This window comes from Vanessa cardui, chromosome 17 (assembly GCF_905220365.1).
Source record: "Vanessa cardui chromosome 17, ilVanCard2.1, whole genome shotgun sequence".
Lineage (NCBI taxonomy): Eukaryota > Metazoa > Arthropoda > Insecta > Lepidoptera > Nymphalidae > Vanessa > Vanessa cardui.
The window spans coordinates 12,584,048-12,606,835 of NC_061139.1; the positions used below are offsets into that span (position 1 = coordinate 12,584,048).

Consider the following 22,788-nt stretch of genomic DNA (forward strand, 5'->3'; position numbering starts at 1 on the left):
GTTTTTAATCTTAATATTCACTTGATGGTAGTTCGTTTATCTGGAGTTCGAAGTTTGTATTTAGTTCGAGAAGTTTAATAATTTTATCTCACTATATGTGTATACTAGTAATCGCCCACGGATGCGCTCGTTTTAGAGCGTCGGTTGTCACGTTTTTTGAGTCGAGATGACCCAGTGGTCAGAACACGTGCATTTTAACCGATGATTGCGGGTTCAAACCCAGGCAAGCACCGCTGTTTCATGTGCTTAATTTGTCTTTATAATTAATCTCGTGCCCAGTGGCGGAAAACTTCGTGAGGAAACCTGCATATGTCTAATTTCATTGAAATTCCGTCACATTTGTATTCCAAAAACCTGCATTGAGACAGCGTGGTGGAATATGTTCCAAACCTTCTCCTCAAAGGGAGAGGAGGCCTTTAGCCCAGCAGTGGGAATTTACAGGCTGTTGTTGTTGTTGTTGTCACGTTTTACGCAAAAAAAGTAGCCTATGTCCTATGGAGTATCATATATATATTGGGGGATTTAATTAATCATAGTAAGAAGGTGTATATAAACTCTCATCCAATATTTTGTCCTGTTAGGGGTGGAATTTATCAAATCCTTTCTTAGTGGATTCCTACGTCGTAACATCTAACTGCATGCCAAATTTCAGCCTGATCCATCCAGTGGTTTGGGCTGTGCGTTGATAGATTACTATGTCAGTCAGTCAGTCAGTCACCTTAGAGTTATATATATTTAGATGATATATGTAAGTATCATAAAAAAATAGAAATGTCTTTAGGTATTATGAAATTCTTGATGAGGATTCCTGTAAATCCTTTTTAATCCACATTTATCACTATATCCTTACAAATAAAATTTTTAAGCGTCAATAGAGCAATTGTTTACGGGTCTAACGATGGAAAAAGTTACAGGTTCGTTCCTGATCCCTCGGGCTAATGCCGTCCCCTCTCCTAACACAAGTCATAAGCTTACATATAATAGAGCTACTCTCAACCAGTTGTAGCATATACAATACCTCATAAACAGGACTAGTATATAAGGAATTTGTTAGTACTGATTTAAGAACGAAAATGCGAAATTATACATATAATACTTTAATAGTATCTTTATCCATAAAACGATCACATAATATTTTATATATTATATATACAATAGCTATAGCTATATTCGCGTAGTTTTATCTGCTTTAAGCTTAAAATATTAATTGTCTATCTAAGATTAATCGTTCATTTTTTTAAATCCAACTCGTAGACCCTGATATTAGTGGGATAACATAAATATATTTATGCTTTTAATTAAATTAGATTTATTTAATTTAAAAATAAAATCAATTGTAAAATGTTATTAAATAATATTTATATTTGTTACAGATTCCGTTCCTGAACGTAATCAACAGATTGGTAAGAATTAAGTGACGTTTACCTGCCTTTTAATTAGTTAAAATAAAATATTATTAAATGCCTTTTGGATTCAATTGATAGTTGCAAGTTCTATTAATGACCAACATTGTAACTTTAAGTACTTATTTTGTGTACAAAATCTATTTACACATAATTTTTTGACAATTCGTCAATTTTATCGAATTAATATTACCGGACGTTGTAAATGTATACTCATTATCAATGTCATATGACATTAGTAAACATTGCTTCTAGCATTGATTTGCTGATATAAGAAGTTTAAATTATCCTTCGTATACATTTATCCGCAATTCATTCGAACAAAACTCTATTCTGGTAAACGAGGTTCAACAACCTCAATCCAACAGCCCAAACAAACGGAAAGCGCAATATTAATAAATACTTCCTCCTCTGATTAAACGATCTTATTGCTATCGTGGGAAGGTTCATTATTGTTGGTTCAATGTCAGCCTGACATCGGACGTGTAATTGTGAGTTTCACGCGTCACTGGATAGAGCCATGCGGATGGCATGTCCCGGGAATTGAGCGCCAGGGATTCGTTAGAGCTGTCTCGATTTCAATTTTGTTCCTCAACCGCTCATATTGTGAATGTATTTAGTTTTGGAAACATTTCGTATATAAGTTTATAAATTGTTGAGTGAAATTGTTTGTATTTCAGTTAATACCCGACCCGTCTATTCAATTATGGACTTATAGTTGTTCGTATAAGCAGTGATGTTTAAGTATTTACTGTAATCTCAAAGCATATAGATACTAGTTCTGAGAGTAAGCTAGATTGTTTCTTTGATAAAGTATACTCCAATACGTTTCTTGAAAAGTCAGTCAAAATTTGTGCAATAAGAAAGGATTCACTTAAATTTAGTGCTATACTACATGCTCAGAATGTAGTGAAGAATAAGTTAGAACCTAAGTGATTAATCGTTTTATTAAATTTAATTATTTAGGTATGACGAAACATAACAGTCTCTATATTTATAATAATATTATAAATGCGAAAGTAACTCAGTCGCTTTTTATACCTAAAACTTAAACGGCATGACTAAAACGCGAGTAGAGTCGCGGGATACACCTTGTTTGTTATACAGGGAGACAACTAGTAAAATATAAATAATTAGAATTGAAAGAGCAAAGTATATGACTTTCAGAAAGGCTTAAAGTACGCCGTGTCCATTTTACTATAAATTTTATATAAACAACCCTGGCGCAATGGTTGGAAAAAGGTAGAGCCCGTCTGACAGCGAATAATAATATCCATATGTAATAACAGAGTTGCTGTCGTAACGAAAATGATAATTTCTCCTGGCTCAGAATCGCAGGTAATTATAATTAGTTTTAATATGATTATAACACTAAAACCTTTTTGGTAACCGAGGCGTAATAAAAGTTATAAATGATAATACAGAGTAATAATAATATATAATAATGGCAGCGGTTGCTACGGTGTTGAGTAATGTCAGACAGATCGCTTAGGACGTTGAACTTTGATAATTAACTATTTATTCTTCACGACTTCACACGCGTAGAATACGAATCTACGAAAAATATATTGAAAGAGTATTTCTCTTATCAAGGAATATTATTTTCTAATTTTGGATCTGAAGCCTTTTTGCCAGTACAACTCTACGTTTTACACAAGACGTATGAGTTTTTACATAATTAATTTGTTATCTCTAAGTAACTATATAAAAATATACTAGGAATATGATACTAGCATAGATTTGGTACTCCTGTTTCATAAACTTGATATTTATGTAATTAAATTTGCTCGTATATTATCTACATAACAGCCGTTATTCACCTAGGCTATACACCTACATACGCTATATTGTATTTAAAAAAAAATATATAGGCATACTAAATTTTTCATATGCTTAATGAAAGAACACAATAAAAAATCTATATTAAAATGTTAACAGAAGTTACTGTAGCCGAACCTTTTGGTCTCGCATATTAGATTAAACATGACTTTGCTTTATTACATACTGCAGTCCGTCTGTTCATTATTTACATCAAGTATACAAATGACGAGGCAGTCACATCGACTTAGAGTTTATTTCTACTAATTTTTAAATCTTATATAATGTGGTGCTTGCATGGATTTGAACCCGCAACCATCGATGCACGCGCTCTAACCACTGGACAATCTCGGCTCTTACTCTACACGCTGGACATCTTATGATTAAAATAAATAAGTTATTTTCAGGATTAAGGTCTTATTCCATTTTGAAGAGGTTGTGAGGTTATTCCTTCACGATACTCAAGAACTCTTTCGATTTTTTATTTTATATTAACATTTTGAAGAAGCTGAGTATGAGTTGTCATTCCCAATAGGGAGCAATTAGTGAATATTTTCGCAAGTCAGTGTTTTCGAGCCTGTCAATTAATTGATTGATGGTATAAGTTTTTGAAATATTTTGATAATATTATTACGTTTTCATTAAATTAAATCAATTTATTAATAAACAGAATTGATCTTAATTGATTATTTCACGAGTATGAAAACTATCTTAATGCCATGAACTAACAAGAGTACAAATTATTATTAAAAATAATCTATCGTAAAGATTTTTCGATACTCAGTCATGTCTCAGAGCTTGCATCATGAGTCGCACAAAGGAACAAAAACTCACAATAAAAATACACATTTTAATTTAAGCTACCTTCAAAGGGCTCAGCTTGTCCTATATAACCTTACCTCATTAATCAAAGGTCTACACCCACACACGACATAACCAATGTTTTCACGAAATTTATAAAATAATGTATTTTCTCAGACGGTTAATGAGAAACCTTTTAACAATTATTCGACCTGTGTACGGAGGTTAAAAGCTACTTGGAGGTCACGTGACGAGAGGTGGTCGCCTCCCATAAAATTTCACCTGGTGATCGAATTATTTTTCGATATGGATTTTGCCACAGAATTTTGTATAGTGAAATACCTGATAAAAGCACTTTCGACTTTAACAAATACGATTACGAGGCAATCACATCAAATACATGAGTATGTGTTGGATGCGACCGCCTAAAGTGACTGATGCTAGGTCCTGAGTATAGTTAGTCCTGAGTAGAGTCCGAAGTCTGGTTAGTTAAAAACAAAGAGTTGTTTGTTTTTCTGTTCAAAAATTATCAATCACAGCACGGTATCTTCATCATTATTAAGGTAGGCTGTTATGTGAAGGAATGAGGACCATGTTTGGGGAAGGTTTTGAGCATGAACATGAATGGATATAGAGAAAGGGCATGACCAAAGAAATGATGGGTGAATTGTGTGAAAGACGATATGGCAGGAAATTATGTTATTTGTGAGATACATCATACATGGGTATGCTGCTCCGATCCCAAGTAAAATGAGGGTAAAGGCAGGATCAGGAGGATAAGAATGAGCAGCTTCTTGGAAGTTGAAATCTAGTCTTGTGTGTCGAAAAACACGTAACATCGTTGTTCCAACTTAATAGCAACTAAACTCATAACGCACTTGTGTACTATATAATATGTCCCAAGTAACTCGGTGGCTAACTATTAGCCAGCTGGCTAGTCTCTTGAGATTTTCCGGCGCCGCTGAAATCGTTCAGGTTGACATCACGTAACATCGATCAGGAGCATTAGACTCACCCTAAATTGATTATAAATTTATGACTTTCGAAATGAGCAAAGTTTTTTGTATTGTTTTGCGTCTGTAATCTGATTGCTATGTAATGGAAGAAAGAAAATTTTATTTAGGACACGGCACGATTGAAAAAGTAATAACAAACCTGGCAAATAAATGTCAAAAATATAATACTTAGTCAAAAAAGTACCACTAAAAAGAAGAATGAAAGATAAGAAGTCTGAAAAGCAATGACAGCAATCGCGTCCTATATAGGTGAACCATTCAGCTTCCAAGTTGGATTCCAAAAGCAAATGCTGAATTTTAATGGTATCCTATGTAGCTGTATCATTATGATATTATTATATGATTATCATGATGACTTCCTAACTTGTTTTGGTTATGACGTTTATTAAAGACATTAGCTATCAAATAGACATAATCCAGATCATAACATAATGCACTACCTATAATCTTATTCTTACAAACTAGAATGAGTTTAAGTGCTCTCCTTTGCACGGCAGTGTAAGCACTTTTAATTTCTGCACTGCAAATTTCTTAACGAAACCCAATGCCTTGTTTGATCCGACACTGTCTATGAACCCAGAACCTCAAGATAACCAGTCTTATAAGCTAGCCATTAGCTAGGTACACGAACTAAGCAATCGACCCACACACAGGTCAAAAGCCTATTAACGTTTCTCCAGCGAATGAGGTTATTCGTATTCCCGATACAAAGGAGAGCATTCGTTAAAATTAATTGATTTTATCCTTATAATACTCTTAACTAGACTAAACAATTTAATTATTTCATTCAGATTATATCTAAAATACACTTGAACATTTTATCAACAATAATTATATTAAACAATATAATGGTATGGTATGGCTTTTGTGTGTTGTTCGTGCTGAATTTTAAAACTGTTTTTCTCTCAGAAACTTTCCGCAAGCCTTATTGGTTTCGAAGGATGTCGAACTTGGATGAAAATCTCAAAGCTTTATCTGCATAAGAAATATCTATTCTCGCAATATTGTCGTGAAAGTGGGGCAGGCTTAAGAGGAGACATTCAGCACTCCTTACCCTAGTTTTTTAAGTCCTGTTCCCTCATTTTATGATATTTTAACTGTGCAAATTTTAATATAAAAGCTAACATCTATTCCAATATTTACTTCGTAAAAGTAATTTCCTCGAAAATAGAAATATATTTATATCGTTTCTGGTTGATATTCCATTTATACATTTTTGAATGAATATTTGGTTGGTCGGTTAGAATTGGAATCAGTAAAACGTATTTGTTTTTTTTTTTAGTAAGAATTCTTCAGTGTCCTCCAGTATATTGCCAATGTTACGCTTTCTTACTTGGAGAGGCTATCGTTGATCGGAAAGAGCTTCTGTCGTGTCGGATATGCTTGTTATCTGACCATTAAAGTCAGTGAATAAACTCAATATATAGTCAGTTCGAACATAAAACACATTTTGTTATTGTTATGTTGTTGTTGTATAGCATTAATATATGTCTAGTAATATTAGGTTCTGACTATTCGAAGTTTATGTATTTCTAATATTGTAACACTTTTTATTTATTTCATGCAATGTTATAATGTATTTTATTTGATACCTAAGGAGAAAATGTAAGCAGTAATATTTAATCACTCGACTTTTATACCGGTTTAGTTTTGAGACACTTGTTTTCTATTTATAACCTTAATGTTACCTTGATGTATTGTAAACTTATGCACGCGATGTTGTTGGCTTTTCAATGGACGTTTTTAAGATCTGCGTCTCCCCTGCCTGAAGTTTCCGAGTATCTGTTCTAGTTTTAGCACAGTTGTTTACGAAATGCCCGCAACGGTGACGTTTTGTATAATTTATTAAATATGTCTCGCTTAAAAACGGCACATTTTTCTGCACGAGACTCTACCTATATTGATACATATTTATGGCAGGGTTACTTATGAATTACACACACCATCCCATTTTTTTTTAAATTTTTTTCTTAATTCTGCAAAAATCATCAATTTAAAATTGGTATTAGAACATGGAGAAGATAGGAATATCTTTCATGTTTTTAAAAACAACAAGCCTCTGTTTGAAAATAAATCTGGTGTCCACTGTTAATTTTGATAGGTGTAGATTTTGTTTGATTGTGTCTACTTCTTATTTACATGTTTAATATTTATCCTTCTTAGATGTGCTAGAAGAAGTATCTTCAAGAAGAGCTTGCTTGCTTGCTTTTTAGTTCTGTTCTAATATTTTTTGGATCTTTTTTATTTCTGGTTCCTATAAAATACTGTTGCATAATATTCAATATTTTAAGGAAGTAGGCCAGGCTTTGTAGGATTTTGTATAATATTATTCGAGTTCCTTCGCCTGTGATCCTTTTGTGAGCGTTCATTGCGTTCGCTCTTTACACATCCTTGGAACCTTTTTATTTCAGCTATCTGTGTTTGTGTAGACGGCCTCTCTGCTCGCTTTTTCGTTTGTATACGCTTTCGTGATGGTGATGTCGTTGTTGGAACTCTTTGAAATATTTATGTTCTTATGGTAGGTATTATTAGTGAAAGCTTGTTAAAGGTTATTGAAGAATGTTATGGAACTTTTCCGCTGAACACGTTAAGTTGTGATAAATAATAAATAAAATAAAGGGTCAATTATATGTATTTTTTGGTATCTTACCGATGGCTTTGTGCGAGCCCAACTGATAGTAGCACCACCAAGTAAATACTTCAAGGTCAAATTTGATCACCGTATAAATGTCACGCTCAGCGATTTTCATATGAAAATACTTTTATATAGTATCCTTATAAAGGATGGGATGGAAGCAAGTAGGTCGTTCGTTTCCCGCGAAGCCTTGCCACATTTTCTCATTCCTGGTCTAAAATATTCTTTGTATTTTCTATACGAATGGTTTATTATTCGGAAATAATCGTCTTCGCGCGCACTCTCCATTCCTACTTTTATATTTGTGATAACAATGTTTTATTGTTTCCGTTATTAAAAGTACGATAGGGAATAAAACTAGAGTTTTCTACTAACTTTTTGTTATACGTAACTTGGGTACTCGATCTTTTCGCTTCGACGGAATACTTGTTTTGTTGCCATCTGGAGCAAATTAATTTACGGCAGTCTTAGTTATATAGTACAAAATAGTTGTAAGTCGCTTAGATGGCTTGGTGGGTAGAATGCGTAGTTGATCTTAACAGAAGTGGTGGGTTGAACTCGAGGCAACTACAATCGAATTTTCATGTGCTTAGAGAAATATCGTGACGTAATCCACGCGTGCCACAAATATCTGCTATTCATTATTCCAGCCCGAACTGATGGATCCCATCATCTTCACAGAAGGAAAAAATAATAATTATAGTTAATTCCTAAAAATCAAATACAGGTGGACTAAAAAAAACATATATATTTTATATATAATGTTCAATGTTATTAATAAGAAAAAAATATATGAAAGGTTTGATAAAAAACCTCTTGTTGTCCCATTGTTAGGTCAAGGACACCTCTAAGCCACATCGCAATTTTGTGGGTCGACACAAGATAGTTTCTACATTTTAAAATTTTGGCCCGAAAATCTTGGCTCATTGAAATCAAAACATCCTCACACAACACGTAGAATCTTATTGTGCCAAAATCTCAATGTTATCCCTTCAGTGATGTTTTGTCTTTTCGAAACAGTGCAGTACTTGCACTCGCCTTTTATATCTCGCAGGACTCTTTACTCGCTTTCATATCGCGAGCGTAACTTAAAGTCCTATTGAAGAATTACTTACGTGACAATGGACGGATGTAGACTTGAGATTTCGTCACTAGAGAAAATTATTCACCTTTAATGATTTCCTTATAAAGAACGTGAAGTCACTTTAAACGATAAAATGAAAGCGGGTGAAACTGTTAAGCACAGCTTCTTATAAATAATTAACGTTAACAACCTATAAACTTCCCACTGCTGGACAAGGCCTTTTCTCTCTTTGAAGAGAAGGTTTGGACATATTCCACCACGCTATTCCAATGCGGGTTGGTGGTATACATATGTGGCAGAATTTCGATGTAGACACAGGCAGATTTTCTCACAATGTTTTCCTTCACTGCCGATCACGAGATGAATTAAAAACACAAATTAAGCACATGGATATTCAATGGTGCCTGCCTGGGTTTGAACCCACAATCATCGGTTAAATTTTTAGCGTTCTAACCACTGGGCCATTATAAATAATAATAATACATAATCAGACCTTAGAAATGCACTGCATCTACTTAAATAAGTATTAAAAATATATTTATTTACTGCTTGTTGCAATTACGCCGTCCAAAAAAACAAAAACTTTTAAATAATAATTATATAAAATCAAACCTCTAAAACACGCTGCTACATATAGAATATAAGTTTAGTATTTATATATTTTATTTATGTATTTATTAATATAGGATAAACTCAAGTTGGTATTATGAGTTTAGTTTGTATTTCATTTGTTCTTCCGTGAGTATTGCAATAAGTAAAATATCTATAAATATATGTATTATAAACACTTTATTAGTTAGAAAACAGTAAAGATGGATTCATGACGGTTTTTCTCCGTAGGTATATTTCCACATGTTGGTATATAAGCTCGTATAATGAAGAGTAATTTGAACTTAAATCTAGTTTTTAATATAAAAGTTTTTAGTTTAAAACCTGATGTGAATAAATTTTATGATGAAGTACCAGATAGATCTATCATTCAAAGTCTGAATATGGTAATTTAAAGTCTTATAAAATAATATTCAACTATATAAACAAGCGAATAGGAGCGCTCTTTACAATATCTGCTCCCATCATGGCCGCCTGGTAACCGGCTTTTATGTAACGGCTGCAGTTGAAAATTGCGCAACGTCCAACAGAAATGCTACAGCCTTGATGTCAGCAACTATAAATAGCTTCTCCGGCTTGCCATCTTCCACGTCACTTGGAGATGAAGTTCCAATTACTGGAAGACCATATTATAACTATCTACCAACTTTAAACTATCTGATATTAAACGTAAAACTCGTTTATATATGTTTAATTATTAATAGTTCTGTGTTCCAAATTTAAAAATATCTTTGATACTAAAAAAAATATCTTCGTAATTTTCAATTCGTTCAAAGAATTTGCCAGTTATTCATTTCTTTGAACACTAATTAACGTCTCATCAATTAAGTTCTGTTAAGTCTGAATTGTCTTCGGTCAATGGCATTCGATACGATCGAAAGCTTTCAGTATTTAGTCGCATTAGTCTTACTTGGATCAGCTCTTTAGAAACTCTATGTAAGATTATTACCATAATTCAAGGAAGAAAATAATTAAAGATAATATCTTGGAAATTTGTCCAAATTATATGCCGAATTAATACTACTGTTAAACATTTACATAGATTAAACTTTGCACTGTTATGATAATATTTCGAAAATAGATCCAACAGTTCCAATGACTAAGATATAATCTGGCCTACTCCTATTGTTTCCAGAGCCAGTAGCATTTGTATTGATCTCTCTCATTTCTCTGCAAACTTCACAACTGTGACGCAATCTCCGATATGCAGCCAATAAGCATTGAAGAGCCCTCGCTCCTCATGTTAGGCTACCCTTTCTCTACAACCTCTCAGCTTGTCCTTGGAAGGAAACCCTTACTTTGAAGATTGAATCCATTATGTGATTTAGTCTCATGCTCGTCAACCTCACGATATTGGAATTGTTTAACCACTTAAAGTAAGACCCAATTTAAAATATATCATGTAATGTCGACGACATATTTTATTCAAAAATAGTGCCCACAAAATTAAGTTTCTCATTTGTGCAAATGTTTAAAACATTTAGTAAAATTCAAATAAAACCGTTGTCAAACTATACGTAATACTTCCAAAATTATACGATCTTTTCAGCTGAAAACTTTTTTCTGAAACCAGAAAATGAAATTTAAAAAATATATCATAAAAAATTATTAGTGAGTGAGTTATGTACTTATACGACAAGTTGAAAGATGTACGCAAAATTCAACTTTATATATTTTATGTTGAGGTTCAAAATTATATAGAAATACTAACCGCAATCCGCTGTCGAATTGTACTTAAATCTAGGGATGCGTATTGAAGGGCTCTCCATTCGATAGACTTCTGCCCCGTCCTCTCGTCAGTCCTCAGCGTCGCAAGTACTTTTTCTAATTAATAATTAAACTGAACCAGCACTAAAACTTACCCTCTTAAAAAGATAGTACAATAGCTATAAAATGTGGAAGGATTTCGTGTTCTCATTTTGAGCTTATGACGCAAAAACCTGTTCTGATTTTTTAGCTTATTTTTTACCGAGTTGGACTGTGTTTTGACTTCTACTTGCCACGTATGTACATACTTATATGTAAAAATAAATTGTTTTTGCTGATAATAAATTATTATTATTATTTTATACAGTAATAAAAGAACTTATAGGGTCTTATGGTAAGTTTTTCGTCTTGGTCTTTGAATTTTCTTCGGAAATCTCTAAATAGAAAGAGTTAAAATATGCTATTTTGTAAAAAGTGTCAATTTTAGGACATTTTAAAGTACTGGGCTAAGGCCTTTTCTTTCCTTTGGAGAAGGTCCAGTGCGGTCTCATGCACCACGTAGTCTCACACTAGATAAATTGTAAATACAAATTGAACATAATAATTAAATCATGCTTGATGCTGCGGGCTCGAACTCAGAGTCGTCATTCCGGATGTACATTTTGTAACCACTGAGCTATCACAGCTGTTGTTAGTAACGTTGATTTACATCCAAACAATTGTTGGGCGAAAAAGAAATGGGATGGAAGTTCCTACAGAATGCTTTAATCGTAAAAAAGTACCATGATATTTGAATAATGGATTCTGGCGAAGTAATTCATGGTCCATCACAACAACAGAAACGTAATGCGTAACGAATTGTAGCGCAATGTTGTCAATTATTTAAAAAAAATGTTATGTATTCACAGATACTAATCCCACTAATTAATTAAGTGAAAAAAATAAAAGCATTTTTTTTGCTATAGGGATGCGGACGAGCATATGAGCCACCTGATGGTAAGTGGTTACCACTGCCCATAGACATTGGCGCAGTTAGAAATATTATCCATTCCGTACATTGTCAATGCGCCACCAACCTTGGCAACTAAGATCACTCATCCTTCGAACCGGAACACTACAAAAAATAAGTACTGTTGTTTGGCGGTAGAATATCTGATGAGTGGGTGGTATCTAACCAGACGGGCTTGCACAAAGCCCTACCACCACCAAACTAATATAACATAAACAATAGCATGTCACTAGTAATACTTTTTATGGTACAGGTTGCCAAATTAGCCTGATGTTACGACAAGGTAACGCCCATATTCATTGGCGCTGTAAGAAATATTAACCATTTCTAACATCGCTAATGTGCTGACGATGATTTGTCCCATGTGCCTGTAGTTACCAGTTGACTCACCCGTCAAACCTGAAGACAAATGCTAAGTATGGCTTTTTGGAGAAAGAATCTCTAATAAGTGGGTTGTACCATTAGGTGGGTTGAAGGACTTGTACAAAAGCTATCATGTTGGTTTGCTGCTACTAGTATTGATTTATTTGCGAGGGTTTTGTTGGAAATAAACGTTTCTCTGTGTGTTATAAATACGTATGAAACAGTAGAGTTCATAATTACGTTAATTTTACCATAAGATTAAGGTTTCAAAACCTTTTGTTTTTAATTCATCTTGTGTGATGAAGGAGAATATCGTGATAAGACCTGTGTGATGTGTCGGACTCGCAACTAAAGTTGTATTTAGCAACCCGTATGTGAAGATTATTAGCTGAGATGGCCCAGTGGTTAGAACGCGTGCATCTTAACCGATGATTTCGGGTTCAAACCCAGGCAAGCAGCATGTGCTTAATTTGTGTTTATAATTCATCTCGTGCTAAGTGGTGAAGTGTTTAATTTCATCAAAATTCTGCCACATGTGCATTCCACCAACCCGCATTGGAACAGCGTGTTGGAATACGTTCCAAACTCTCTGCTCAATTGGAGAGGAGGCCTTATCCTAGCTGTGGGAAATTAACGGGCTGTTACAATACAATACAAACAAATGTGAAGATTCTGTTGGAATACGTCCCGAACCATTTCCTCAAAAGAAGAAGCCTTAGACCAAAAGTGGGAAATTTAAAAACTGTTATGTTACTAAATCATTGTTTTCTAGTAATTTTCGTAATACATAATCCTTAAATTTAACTTCCAAAGATATTGTTTTCCAAATACATAACAACGAACATATGATATAACTTAAATGGCGCTTCAATTGATTGTTACGTTCTCATCGCGCGCTAACCCTGTCGCTTAACAACCGCCCTGCACTCGGCAAAGCGCAGTCGATGTAGGGAACCACTGCGCTCGTGACCTTGTTACGAGGTCGTTGGCCCGTTACGTACCCCTATCACGCCAATGTGAATTTTGAAAATATACCCTATCTGTATATCTTTGCGCAAAGAGTAAAATTTTATAGTGGAATGTTAGTGCAACGTAAAATATTAAGTGCTTAAAGCGCTTTATTATTGGTTTCTAACAAGTTGAAGTTTAATGACGTAATTGTCATTTTTTTTCAATATAGTTATTAATTTGTTATTAATCAATTTGATTGAAAAATTTAATCGCTATGTATGATAAAAATAGCGACATAATTTATCCAACATATTGTGACTGTTTTTAATTATTTGTAACATAATTTTCAATTTTACGTTTTGATTATAATTTAATTTATAATTATTTAAGTATCGTTTATGTTATATTATTTGTTAATACGAGAGCTTCAATTGTTATTTAAGACATTGAGGCATTCATTAAAATAAAAAAAAACTTTTACGTTCAAATGAATAAGGGTTTTCAATTGTCGTAAACAATAGTTTAATAACTTTGATTAATTATAGGTCAACGAGTTCTAAAAAAATTCAGCTATATAAGATTTAAAAGAATTTCAACAAGTTACTCTTTAAAAATGTAAAGAAAAAATTTGTAAAGAAAATTCGTTTTTAATTACAAAAATCAACTGCAATAGACCGGCACACTGAACTAGAACGTTAAGCGCTTAAATTGCAGCGCTCTTACGTGGTTCAGCGGGCGTTGGCACGTTCGACACAACGGCACGCGGTCTCGACGACCCATTACAGCGCTGCCGCTGCCGTTGGAGCGCAACGATTATAGCACTCGCCAACTTAGCGCTGAGCGTAAAGCTACTTTTTGTATATATATTTTTTTCAATGAAAACATAAAATGCATGTTTTTATTATTGTTTCAATGCGAAGTGGGTCATATGCTTTTGTTATGAAAGGCTGATTTTTTTTTTGTTTAATTTTCAAGTAATTTTCGTTTTTAATTGTAACGTAACAGTTTTATAGAATTACGAACAAAGGTGCTTTTTTAATTTAAATTAAATTATAAAATAAATCGATTTATTTTATTTAGTTACTATTCTTTCCTTATTAGATGCTGGCTAATAACAGTACTCGTGGCTATTAAAATTATATATGAATAGTTACGCTATGTGGGATTATTAGCACAGAGCTCATGGATCCGTTTTAGATAATTGCCAAAGTGACAGACCGCAAAATGTTTCACTATTGGATAAAGGCCTCCTGTTACGGGGATTTGAAGCTCGCTCCACCTCCGCAGGCTTGTTCGTGACTTCCTAACAATATTTTCCCTAATTTTCGAGCATGAAATTCATCTATACTAATATCATAAATACGAAAGTAAGTCTGTCTGTCTAACACTGCTGCCGGCGAAGCCGCGGTTTAAAACTATCACTAATAAACACATGAAAAGTAGCGTAGCGTTTCCCCCACTTGACCCCGTTATTTGATAATTGAATTCGACTGGTAGCTTTTTATAAGAGTTCATTAAAGCAAGTATGAAGGTACGGTTTTTAATTACAGAGGAATTATAAATACGTCCATTAACCTCTGCGACGGCTTATCATCCAGCATAAGAATCCATTAGAGTGTATATTAGATTAAGTCGAGTTTGTTTGTAATTTTATAATGAGTTTTTTTAAGCTGTTTCAATTTCGCCCAAGTTTCTAGCTGACTATTCCTTTGGCGCCGAGATGGCTCAATGGTTAGAACGCGTGCATCTTAACCTATGATTTCGGGTTCAATCCCAAGCACCAGTCGCCACTATATATATAATTAAATTTAAATTAGTAATTTAATTTAACGCTGTACAGTGCTCTAAACGTCGGGATGTTAAAAATAATTAATATACGCGATTCAAATCCATTATAGCTAGTTTTATTTTAGCTTAATTTGTGTTTATAATTCATCTCGTGCTCGGTGGTGAAGGAAAACAACGTGAGGAAACCTGTATGTGTCTAATTTCATCAAAATTCCGCCAAATGTGTATTCCACCAACCCGCATTGGAACAGCGTGGTGGAATATGTTCCAAACCCTCTTCTCAATTGGAGAGGAGGCCTTAACCCAGCAATGGGAAATTTACAGGCTGTTACTTTACTTTTTTACTTTTATTCATTTGGAATAAATAATGATAATTTATTTACTTGTATTTTACATATGCTCAGAAATTAATCTTCTGGATCGATCGAGAGATCGAGAAATAATCGAGTTTTGCAATATTTTTATTTACTTGTATATTCACATTTAGCCAAAATGAAAGAAGCTAAATGTAAGAAATGATAATTTAAATTTATTGTTGCCGTCCTTGTCTTTAGTCTTAATCTTTTATCAAGAAAGTACTATCAATATTAGCATCTCACTCGTTGCTGGCTTTAAATTTATGCAATAATGGAGCACTACCAGGCTGCTTCCCGTTCGTGGTGTGTGAAATAGATTATATACAAATGGCACAGCAATTTCATACAAAAAACCGGGCAATTGTGATTCGGACTCGCGCTCTGAGGGTTCCGTACCAACAGACCTATATATAAACTGACAATCATAAGTAATTTAAGTAACCTTATAACCTTTGGTTCCCTTTGCGTATTTATGGGAATTGCGACAAATAACACATATTTTGGTTGTGTGATTGAGGCGTATATAGAGGTTTTCTTTTTGATATTGCTTTTATATCTTTACGTTTTCCTGAGAATAAGCGCCTTGACGCACAGAACACGGACAACTAAGTAATCTTATAAGGGTTTTATTTTCTTTTAGATGTACGGAACCCTAAAAATGAGGAATAAAATCTGTCGGTGCACTACTCCGCGCTTCATCTCAATGCGGTGTTACGAACACTTATCTTAATAGTTCGGAATGAAGTAGCTGGCTATATGGTCCCATAGAATTTTAACTTTATTGCGTTTCAAGGAAGTTCGTCTTTATCGTAACTTTTAACATGTCGTATAAGATCCAAGTGGATTGTACTTTAAAGTTTATTTTTGAGTAAAAAATTTAATGCCATTAAATCAATACATGTTAAGTTAAGGTCACTCGTTAAATTTACATACGTTAGCGCCAATCTAAGTAACAATTTTTTAGATTTATTGTATTATCACAAGGAAAATCAGGCGATACAGATATTTGGCAGAATTTCAATCGACGCATGCAGGTTTCTACACGATGTTTTCATTTATTCTTGAACAAGGAATGCTTACTAGTCCAAACTTGACCCTGCTTGTTTCGACTAACATTCACTTGTCTAGATACAGATCACCTCGTTCCTAAAAAAAATATGGTGTATCTATACTCTTAGTAATATAATAGATACGTAAGTATTTTTGATGTTTGACGTAATTCGTCAAACATCAAAAATACTACATAAAGATATATGAAATTGCCTTAAAAATATATTTCCGTTAGTGGTAGTAGATCAGCGGTATAGTTTAAACAATTAATAAGAAAGTTTAATGCTTATCATATTGAATGAAAAATTAAAATAAATAATTTATGGTTTTAATACTTCAACTGATATACAATACAAAAGAATTGAAATCGCTGCAAAAACTGACTCCTTTCGTAAGTAAGGCTTCGTGGTTTCCTAGAAGGGAATGGGGAGGTTATTGAGATTGGAAATTAGTAAAACTTTCTTCGTAACCACTACTGCTTTGTGTTTGGAAATAAAAGAATCTGTCAATTTTTCTCAGGTTTGTGGATAGATTTTCGACAATCTTTAAGCAAATGTGAGCTTCCTTCATATTGTGAAGATTATAAGCACACAAGAATTTGAAACACTTAACAACAACACTTAGAAACGTCATATTTCAAATTAAGCTTAATTAACCAGCATCTCGGAACTAAGATGTTATTACAAAGAAGCGGTAAACTTAATTACCCCTTAAAAGTTAAAAGTGCCATAGTCTTCAGACCTGTGTCTGAAACATTGTTAGTTATATAGCGTCAATGAAATATTATGTACAATTTGAAATGGCGGACAGTTTATTAGCGCAACAGCGAAATGCACTCAGACCCAACTTCAAATAAGCATAACAATATATCGTAAAACAAGGGAATAACCGTACACCCCTCGACCAGTCTTCCACTGAAAATATAGCGCTATATAGCTTTGGATGCTTTGGACAAGATGTCTAATGTTTCGTGAAAATATCACTTGAATAGTAGTCCGTGGATTAAGATGAACAGATTCAGTATAACTCAATCATAATGCCTATTGTGGACCTAAGCCTAACGCCCTTAGGTTTGGAGCTTTGCCAAGTCGTGGATATAGTCGTGGTGTTACTCTACATTATAAGGGTTTTAATCCGAACATAAAATGTGTGTACAAGTGCCAGTTCTGAGAGGTGAACTTGTTGGTTAGAACACTTAAAGCTATAAGCTGTAATTGGCGGCTCCAAGTCAATTTTATCTTTCGATTCATCTCGTATTCGACAATTAAAGAAAACATGGTAAGAACACCAGCCTCTGACTTGTTGGATAACTAACTAATGCAGATTACTGCCACATGTGTCTCCGTCAAGTCTGCATTAGAGCTAGAGCAAAAAGGTAATTTTTTTTCTTCTACAAGCGACGAGAAGTTAATTTAGCTGTGGTGTATGTATAGGCTGTTACATTTAAAAAAAAACATGTTTTAATTTATTTTACGATGTTGTCTTTAATCGTTGAGGTTTTATGATATTTTAAGCTAGTTTTTATGTTATCATAAAGAATAGCAAACATTTACCGCAAGAATTTAATTTTGTTATATTGAAATTGAAAAAGTTACGCTATTTCAACTTCTTTATCCTTTTCTCTCAAGGCATTAAATAGTTTTATTTTATATTTCACAGCGCTGCTTTGTCACTGTGATACCGCCCTTAAATAAGTCTGGGGGTAGCTTCGATCCGGATCATCGAAATTGAAATATCATTATCGTCGGGCTTCTGAACATTTTCAACTTATACTCACAAAAATGGAAATCTTAAAACGTAGCAGTGCTCGAATATATTTTAACGGAATACACGACGATACTTTTTTAAACTTTACTAGCAGTCCATTGGCTAAGTATAGTTACTTTATTTTATTATTAGATTAAATAGAAAATACAAGAAATATTGAATTAATGAATCCGAATTTTATTTACCTCAAAATAAGAATTTTTTTCACTTGCAATCAAAAACACTACGACGAATACAGACTAATTAAGAAAAGAATATACATATAGTATATACATATACATATAATATATATTGAGAACGATTTTCTTACATGGCGAGCACTTCGTAAAACTGCTTTGTTTCGCTACGGAAATCTCGTAGCGAGGTGGTGACGTCACGTGTCCAATTACGCATTGCGCCCTCGCATACTTTGCGGGTTTCAAGAGTTTTAAATGTACTTACATCGTACGATACGAATACGATACGACTCCGTGGCGATGAGGGAATATTATTTTTTTATTATTTGTTATTTCAAATCAAGCTAATAAGTAAGAATAAATATATTTTTTTATCATGGTCAATTTTTTTTCATAAATCAAATCAATTTTATTCAAGTAAACTTCACAATGAAGCGTTTTTGAATCGACGATTTTTTTTATGGCATAGTTGGCAAACGAGCAGGAGGCTCACCTGATGGAAAGTGACTACCACCGCCCATGGACATCTGCAACACCAGGGGGCTTGCAGGTGCGTTGCCGGCCTTTAAGAAAGGATAATTAAATACTGCCACTATTTTTTTAATTTAACTTAAAACAATAAAGTAACTACTGTTAAAAGTCTTGTGTTCGTCAAATATAGATTTTATTTGCTGGACACAGAAAATAGTAATAATTCAATTATTCAACCGCCAGAGTCGTAGTTAATAAACTTTCAAATATCAAAGCGCTGTCAACAATGAGTAAGCTTTTTGAGGTATTCATAGAAATAACTTATAGTTAAGTAAAATTGAAATCAAAACAACTGAAGGTTAACCTACAAACAATAAGGAGATCTCGTAATGTAGAATCAAAGACATAAATTGTCTAGACAGCCGATGAATCTAGAATATTTTCACAATATAAATCACAACGATTACGTCACGTCAGATATAAATGTATTCTCCCCCTGAACCTTCGGTCTGGTTTATGTTCGGACGAAATTTATCGCCAGCAACTTATCTCTTTGGATTTTTCGTCCAGCATTGTTAGAAAATGTTGATATAATTTATTATGTTGGAGCGGTTTCGTTATTCAATTCCACCGAGTGGATTTTTTTTTTATTCATCTCTGACCTGCAAATGGTCTACCCGCTCTATCCACAGACAATGTGTTCCAAATTTGAATCATTTCTTAACTAACCAATGCGATTAACCTTGGGAACTGAAATGTTAGGACAACTGTTTCTGTAGTCACTCTGAGTAACTCGCCTTCAACAACAAACAACAGCCTGGTAATTTCCCACTGCTAGTCTAAGGCTTACTCTTACTTTGAGGACAAGGTTTGGTACATATTCCACCACAGGACACAATGATACTCAGTTTTGCTGTTTAGGTATGGCATATGTGATAACTAGAGATTATCTACTTAGAGAGGATTGCGGGAAATATTTTGCTAAAACAAGATTATATATGTAGGTCATACATATATCATATCATAATAATAATATATTATACCATTTTCATTATAAGGCTTACAGCCCAGGCACGAGAAATCTCACTGTCGGGCCCATGTAGTACAAGTAGTTCAGAGTTCATTAACAAGCTTATGTCTCTTATACGACAGAATCCATAATAGTACAGCGTATAGGATACTCCCTGCGTCCCGCCGGCCCGACTTACCTCGCCCCGCCCGGATTTCAATAGACGCTTCATTCGCTCTAAGCGGAGGGACATGCGTGCTCGTTTTATTGTAATTTGGAGAAAAGTGCTCGCCTTTTTTATAATAGTTGGTAGTTGGACCAGTCAAATTGGTCCCTTGATGAAAGTTGTCCCATAGACATTGGCGATGTTATCAAAATAAACTTTATTCAAGTAGGCTTTTACAAGTACTTTTGAATCGTCATTTAACAATTAAGTGAAGCTGCGGTTCTGAAAGTAGATTCTACCGAGAAGAACCGGCAAGAAACTCAGTAGTTATTCTTTTTCAACATTGTGTTTTAATCTTGGGTAGATATTACGTATACGTTCCTTTTGCATTTAGTTACACTGGCTCACTCACCCTTCAAACTGGAACACAATAATACCAAGTATTGCTCTTTGATGGTAGAATATCTCATGATTTGACAGTATCTACCCAGCGAGTTTGCACATAGCCCTAGCACCAAGTGACAGCATTGTTGCTTGATCAATTCTTAAATTATATATTTGTATACAAAGTTACCCACCCTTTACCTAATTCAGGAACTATGCCACCGTTCATGTACGATGCAGGTGACGATAACGACGTTTTTGTTTCATATGTTTTGTAGCGAGTAAAGGGGTTGTCCTTAACTGCCTACAATCTACTACCTACTCGCTAATGGGCTAGTACACATTCTTTTGTCTAAGATTAATTAAGTTACATAAGATTTTAACAAAAAAAACCAAATTTATTTTAAATAGGACGATAAGTCTAACCTCCCAAGAAATTTCAAATTTGAAATGGGTTTGAAATTACTACATTTTATTATGTTTCTATATACCACGTATTTTAAATGAAAACTATTTTAGACACTGACCTCTGGCATTGCGGCGTTTTTGAGCTAGAAAACGTATCACCTTCTAATACGTTTTTTTAAATATTTTTACCACCTCTTATTTTCAACCTTATACCTTTCACAGAAAGGTGAGATTCCGAAAACATTTTTCTAAATTTAAGGGCATAATTATTTTCAACAATGACGCACGAATTTCAACCCTATATATTTCGAGGTAGAGTCGTAATTTGTCTGATGATTTTATGAATAAGTTTAAGTGGGCAGTTCTTGGCAAGGTAGGCTGTTTTGATAAATTCGATCGAGTGCGAACAAAAACCGTAAATGTCGCCGATTAGATCGCAATCAATTGTAAATAATGCTCGAAACGCACGCGACTGCGCTTAAAAAACGTCTTATACAGAGAGGTAATCGTTATATTGTTAGTATTAAGGAGGTTTTAAGGAAGAAAAATTAACCGTCTAAATAGTAATCGCCTCCATAACACAGAAAAATCATTCTAATCATCTTACACCGTAATTTCGCTGATCTTAAATGTTATTGTAATAGTTACCCTATGCCCGTAATAAAGCTGGCTCACACAATATTCAAACCGGAAAGTAATAAATAGTATTACTATTTTGTCGAATATACTGTTAGTTAAATATACTTTAAGTCTCTTATATAAGAATTACTTAAAAAAATAATTTTATTACCATGATTTCGAAAACGTTTCTTAATTAGTTATCAAATGCTAGATTAAGATATTACAATCTTGAAATAGAATCTCATAACGTTCGAAATCTTGATTAACTTTTAAGAGAGCGTAATTAGATTTCGCAAAGATCAAATTATGCTAATGGAAGGTAGATCGTGTTCATTATTTTCCTTTTTATTTCGGTAATAAGCTGATAACCAATGAAGTACGTAAGAAACATAGTCATGCAAGATTATTGGGTATGAAGTAGGTATTTCATGCTACTAGTTTAGATGATCGCGGCTTCGCCCAAGGGTAAATACCCCCAGGGGGATATAGTGCAAGTGTTTGGTGTATTTTTAAAAGTAATCAATAATCTATTCTAGTTTAGGTGTTAAAGGTATAGATAAAGGTGACTAAATATATTCAGAAGAAACAGCCAAATATCCATCCATCCAAACTTATGTATTTATAATATTAGTAAAATGATGAGTCAGTACAATAATATGTGCTCTGCCTAACGGTTATACGTAAGACCTCGTTTCCTAATACACGTTCGCTTCATTGGAGGGGATCATACGTATTGGTATTTTCTTGAAGATATATGTTGCTTGTTCATTTAATAAAAATGGCCTAAAAAGTTTGATGGCGTTGAAATACAGGTACAGGAAACCAGTGAAAGAACTGTTAAATAAAAAGTGTAGTTAGTAATGAGTTATTTGAAAGTTTATCTCGGTAGAATCTACATTTCGAAGTAATACCACCGCGCTTTAATTTAATTAGCTTAACATTTAATTGTACACCGTTACATGACGTATCAAAAGTCCGTTAGTTCAGTATACTCGAATAAAGAATACTTTGATTTTACATTTTCATGGTAGTGATCCCTATAAACCATAGTCACTGGCACTTTAAACCTTCCCTTATATCAACATAGCTGACGTACGTAATCTTGGTGTATATTTTATTGCTGATTGGCCGTACTATACACTGAGAAGAGATTACCACACAATATGTTACGGTTCTATTTCAATTAAGTATTTTTT

At 33.8% G+C, this 22,788-nt stretch overlaps 1 protein-coding gene across 4 annotated transcripts in view; it reads left to right on the forward strand.

The window, feature by feature from the left end:
- LOC124536978 (stress-activated protein kinase JNK) overlaps positions 1-22,788 on the forward strand; it is a 113,605-nt gene that overhangs the window by 56,018 nt on the left and 34,799 nt on the right. For all 4 annotated transcript variants that reach the window (XM_047113669.1, XM_047113671.1, XM_047113668.1 and 1 more), the window contains exon 3: positions 1,374-1,403. The gene's annotated coding sequence lies outside the window, so the exon portion shown is untranslated. The remainder of the gene's footprint in view (positions 1-1,373; positions 1,404-22,788) is intronic.